Genomic DNA, 6,000 nt, shown 5'->3' with positions numbered 1-6,000 from the left:
GGGCAAAGGATATGAACAGACACTTCTCAAAAGAAGACATTCATACAGCCAACAGACACTTGAAAAAATGCTCATCATCACTCACCATCAGAGAAATGCAAATCAAAACCACAATGAGATACCATCTCACACCAGTTAGAATGGCAATCATTAAAAAGTCAGGAAACAATAGGTGCTGGAGAGGATGTGGAGAAATAGGAACACTTTTACACTGTTGGTGGGACTGTAAACTAGTTCAACCATTGTGGAAAACAGTGTGGCGATTCCTCAAGGATCTAGAACTAGAAATACCATTTGACCCAGCCATCCCATTACTCAGGATATACCCAAAGGTTTATAAGTCATACTGCTATAAGGGCACATGCACATGTATGTTTATTGCAGCACTATTCACAATAGCAAAGTCTTGGAATCAACCCAAATGTCCATCAGTGACAGACTGGATTAAGAAAATGTGGCACATATACACCATGGAATACTATGCAGCCATAAAAAAGGATGAGTTCGTGTCCTTTGTAGGGGCATGGATGCAGCTGGAAACCATCATTCTCAGCAAACTATCACAAGAACAGAAAATCAAATATCACATGTTCTCACTCATAAGTGGGAATTGAACAATGAGATCACTTGGACACAGGAAGGGGAGCATCACACACCAGGTCCTATTGTGGGGAGGGGGGAGGGGGAAGGGGTAGCGTTAGGAGATATACCTAATGTAAATGACGAGTTAATGGGTGCAGCACACCAACAAGGCACATGTATACATATGTAACAAACCTGCACGTCGTGCACATGTACCCTAGAAGTTAAAGTATAATAATAAAAATAAAATAAAATAATAAAAATAAAATAAAATAAAACCAAAAAAAAAAAGAAAAAAAGATACAGGTGTCCCTTTGAAGGGGTACCCACTGGTCAAATCTGAAGTAATCTGATGATAGTGAAGAATTATACCTATTGAATAAAGTAAGAATCTAAGAGTCCACACCAATGTACATTAGTTAATTAAATGAATAAATAAATAAGAAGAGAAAGTCCTGCCTACAGAAGAAAGCCAATGATAAACATAGGAGGAATGATAGAAAATCACCATTTGGCAGCCATCATAATTATTCATTCAGGCAAGAATCATGAATATATATGGTAAATTAGTGGGTAAATGTTTGAGAACTCATGAGATAGTTACATAGTCTTAAAGTATCCCCTACAAGATACCTATTAATTACAAAAGGTATAATACAGTGAAAACACCTCTATACCTAATTGATCAAAATCATCATTGCCAGAATAGGAACTAACCAACAGCATTTGCCTCCTGATATGGTGCACTGAGAATTCAGAATCATTTTTGTGGTGTTCTTACCAAAAGTGCATAACCTGAATCTAATCATGACACAAACTGAAAGTAGCACGTTTTACAAAATTACTGGGTTATGCACTTTCAAAATGCCAGTGTCATGAGACTCAGGAAAATGTACACAGACACACACTCTCTCACACACATAGTCCCCTCAAGAACTGTTTCAGGTGAAAGAAAACTAATGAGATGTGACAAACTGGACACACTTCATGATCCTGGATATTCTTTTGTTAGGAAGGACATCATTATGGCAAGTCGATGCAATCTGAATAAAGTCTGTAGATTAGACAATAGTATTGGATCAGCATTAAGTGCCTGACTTTGACAACAGTACTGCAGTTGTGTACGAAAATTGCTTGTTTTCAGGAAATGCACACTAACATCATTGGGGGGAAAAGTATCATGTCTGCAACCTACTCTCAACTCTTATGCCGTTTGTTTTAATCACATATGTGTGAGCCTATGAAAACATTTTTCATGTATTTACATAAAATATATCTTTATATATCACATATATTTTGTCATCTGCAGCCCTTTAGTTTCCATTTATGTGATGTCAACATGGCATAGCTGGGAGAATAGGAAATGGTCCAAAAGCCTTGTTTTGCATCATGAATGTTTTCTAAACTTACTCTCAAGTAATTTGCATTTACAGTAATATTATTTCCCTTGTTTGAAGATCTTTTTCTTAACTGCTATTTTGCACTTATCTATCTCCATTTCTTTTTTTATTTTTTTAAGAAATTCCACTACATATATATGTAATTATACTTTAAGTTCTGGGATACATGTGCAGAACATGCAGATTCCTCTCTTCATTTAGTGCTATAAATTTCCCTCTAAACACTGTTTTAGCTGTGTCCCAGAGATTCTGGTACATTGTGTCTTTGTTCTCATTGGTTTCAAAGAACTTATTTATTGCTGCCTTAATTTCATTATTTGCCCAGTAGTCATTCAGGAGCAAGTTGTTCAGTTTCCATGTAGTTGTGCGGTTTTGAGTGAGTTTCTTAATCCTGAGTTCTAATTTGATTGCACTGTGGTCTTAGAGGCTGGTTATGATTTCCGTTCTTTTGCATTTGCTAAGGAGTGCCATACTCCCAATTACATGGTCAATTTTAGAATAAGTGTGATGTGATGCTGATAAGAATGTATATTCTTTTGTTTGGGGTGGAGAGTTCGGTAGATGTCTGTTAGGTCTGCTTGGTCCAGAGCTGAGTTCAAGTCCTGAATAACCTTGTTAATTTTCTGTCTTGTTGATCTAATATTAACAGTGGGGTGTTAAAGTCTCCCACTATTATTGTGTGGGAGTTTAAGTCTCTTTGTAGGTATCTAAGAACTTGCTTTATGAACCTGGGTACTCCTGTATTAGGTGCATGTATATTTACGACACTTAGCTCTTCTTGTTGTGTTGATTCCTTTACCATTATGTAATGCCCTTCTTTGTCTCTTTTGATCTTTGTTGGTTTAAAGTCTGTTTTATCAGAGACTAGAATTGCACCCCTGCTTTTTTTTTCTTTCCATTTTCTTGGTAAATATTCCTCCATCCCTTTATTTTGAGCCTATGTGTGTCTTTCAACATGAGATGGGTCTCCTGAATACAGCACACCGATGGGTCTTGATTCTTTATCCAATTTGCCAATCTATGTCTTTTAATCGAGGCATTTAGCCCATTTACATTTAAGGCTATTATTGTTATGTTTGAATTTGATCCTGTCATTATGATACTAACTGGTTATTTTGCCTGTTGGTTGATGCAGTGTCTTCATGGTGTCAATGGCCTTTACAATTTCATATGTTTTTGTGTGGTTGGTACCGGTTTTTCCTTTCCACATTTAGTGCTTCCTTCAGGAGCTCTTGTAAGGCAGGCCTGGTGGTGACAAAATCTCTCAGCACTTGGTTGTCTGTAAAGGATTTTATTTCTCCTTCGCTTTTGAAGTTTAATTTGGCTGGATATGAAATTCCGGGTTAATTCTTTTCATTAAGAATGTTGAATATTGGCCCCCGCTCTCTTATGGCTTTTAGGGTTTCTACAAAGAGATCCACTGTTAGTCTGATGGGCTTCCCTGTGTGGGTAACCTGACCTTTCTCTCTGGCTGCCTTTAACATTTTTTCCTTCATTTCAACCTTGGTGAAACTGACGATTACGTCTTGGGGTTGCTCTTCTCAAGGAGTACTTTGTGGTCTTCTCTGTATTTCCTGAATTTGAATGTTGGCCTTTCTTGCTAGGTTGGGGTAGTTCTCCTGGATAAGGTTGTGAAGAGTGCTTTCCAACTTGGTTCCATTCTCCCTGTCACCTTCAGGTACACCAGTCAAACATAGGTTTGGTCTCTTCCCATAGTCCCATATTTCTTGGCAGCTTCATTCATTCCTTTTCATTCTTTCTTTTCTAATCTTGTCTTCATGCTTTATTTCATTAAGTTGATCTTCAATCTCTGATATACTTTCTTCCACTTGATCAGTTCAGCTATTGATACTTGTGTATGCTTCACTAAGTTCTCATGCTATGTTTTTCAGTTCCATCAGGTAATTTATGTTTTTCTCTAAACTGATTATTCTGGTTAGCAATTCCTCTAACCTTTTTTCAAGGTTCTTAGCTTCCTTGCATTGGGTTAGAATTCGCTCCTTTAGCTCGGAGGAGTTTGTTTTTACCCACTTTCTGAAGCCTACTTCTGTCAATTCGTCAAACTCATTCTCCATCCAGTTTTGTTCCTTTGCTGGTGAGGAGTTGTGATCCTTTGAAGGAGAAGAGGCATTCTGGTTTTTGGAATTTTCAGGCTTTTTGTGCTGGTTTTTTCTCATCTTCATGGATTCATCTACCTTTGGTCTTTGATGTTGGTGACCTTCAGATGGGGTCTCTGAGTAGACATCCTTTTTGTTGATGTTGATGCTATTCCTTTCTGTTTGTTAGTTTTTCTTCTAACAGTCAGACGTCTCTGCTGCAGGTCTGCTGGAGTTTGCTGGAGGTCCACTCCAGACTCTGTTTTCCTAGGTATCACCAGCAGAGGCTGTAGAACAGCAAAGATTGCTGCCTGTTCCTTCCTCTGGAAGCTTTGTCCCAGAGGGGCACCCACCAGATGCCAGCCAGAGCTCTCCTGTATGAGGTGTCTCCCATTCAGGAGGCATGAGAGTCAGGGACCCAGTTGAGGAGGCAGTCTGTCCCTTAGCAGAGCTCGAGTACTGTGCTGGGAGATCTGCTGTTCTCTTCAGAGCCAGCAGGCAGGAACATTTAAGTCTGCTGAAGCTGCGCCCACAGCCACACCTTCCCCCAGGTGCTCTGTCCCAGGGAGATGGGAGTTTTATCTATAAGCCACTGACTGGGGCTGCTGCCTTTCTTTCAGAAATGCCCTGGCCAGAGAGGAGGAATCTAGAGAGGCAGTCTGGCTACAGCAGCTTTGCCAAGCTGCAGTGGGCTCCACCCGGTTCAAACTTCCCTGTGGCTTTGTTTACACTGTGAGGGGAAAACTGCCTACTCAAGCATCAGTAATGGCAGACACCCCTCCCCCAACCAAGCTCGAGCATCCCATGTTGACTTCAGACTGCTGTGCTGGCAGCAAGAATTGAAAGCCAGTGGATCTTAGCTTGCTGGGCACCATGGGGGTGGGATCCACTGAGCTAGACCACTTGGTTCCCTGGCTTCAGCCCCCTTTCCTGGGGAGTGAATGGTTCTGTTTCACTGGCATTCCAGGATCCACTGGGGTATGAAAAAAAACTCCTGGGCTACCCTCTTTGGGTCCCCTCCCTTTGTATGAGAGCTCTGTTTTCACTCTATTTCACTCTATTCAATCTTGCAACTGCACCCTTCTGGTCTGTGTTTGTTACGGCTCAAGCTGAGCTTTCGCTCACTGTCCACCGCTGCTGTTTGCCACTGTCGCAGACCTGCCGCTGACTTCCATCCCTCTGGATCCGGCAGGGTGTCCTGCTGTGCTCCTGATCCAGTGAGGTGCCCATTGCCACTCCCAATCAGGCAAAAGGCTTGCCATTGTTCCTGCACCGCTAAGTGCCTGGGTTCATCCTAATCGAGCTGAACACTAGTCACTGGGTTCCATCGTTCTCTTCCATGACCCACGGCTTCTCATAGAGCTATAACAGTCACCACATGGCCCAAGATTCCATTCTTTGGAATCCGTGAGGCCAAGAACCCCAGGTCAGAGAACAAAAGGCTTGCCACCATCCTGGAAGTGGCTTGCTGCCATTTTGGAAGTGGCCTGCCACCATCTTGGGAGCTCTGGGAGCAAGGACCTCCCTGGTAACATTTTGGTGACCATGAAGGTACCTCCAAAGAGGTGAGTAATATTGGACCACTTTTACTTGCTATTCTGTCTTATCTTTCCTTAGAATTGGAGGAAAATACCAGGCACCCGTTAGCCAGTTAAAAACAATTAGTGTGGCTGCCAGACTTAAGACTCAGGTGTGAGGTTATCTGGGGAAGGGCTTTCTAACAAGCCCCAACCCTTCTGGGTTGCAGACATTGGTCTGCCTGGAGCCAGCTTCCATTTTCAATTTTCTTGGGGAAGCTGAGGGCCGACTAGAGGCAGAAAGCTGTTGTCCTGAACTCCTGGCAGTAGCTGGTTGAGATCACGGCTTAGCCAGAAGTCTCTACTCAACAGTCACCCGCCCATGTGTGTGCTCCTACCTATCCT

Source organism: Macaca fascicularis, chromosome 7, assembly GCF_037993035.2.
Source record: "Macaca fascicularis isolate 582-1 chromosome 7, T2T-MFA8v1.1".
NCBI classification, from domain to species: Eukaryota; Metazoa; Chordata; class Mammalia; order Primates; family Cercopithecidae; genus Macaca; species Macaca fascicularis.
The sequence above is the reverse complement of the archived record's forward strand: the minus strand, read 5'-3'. Positions refer to the sequence as shown.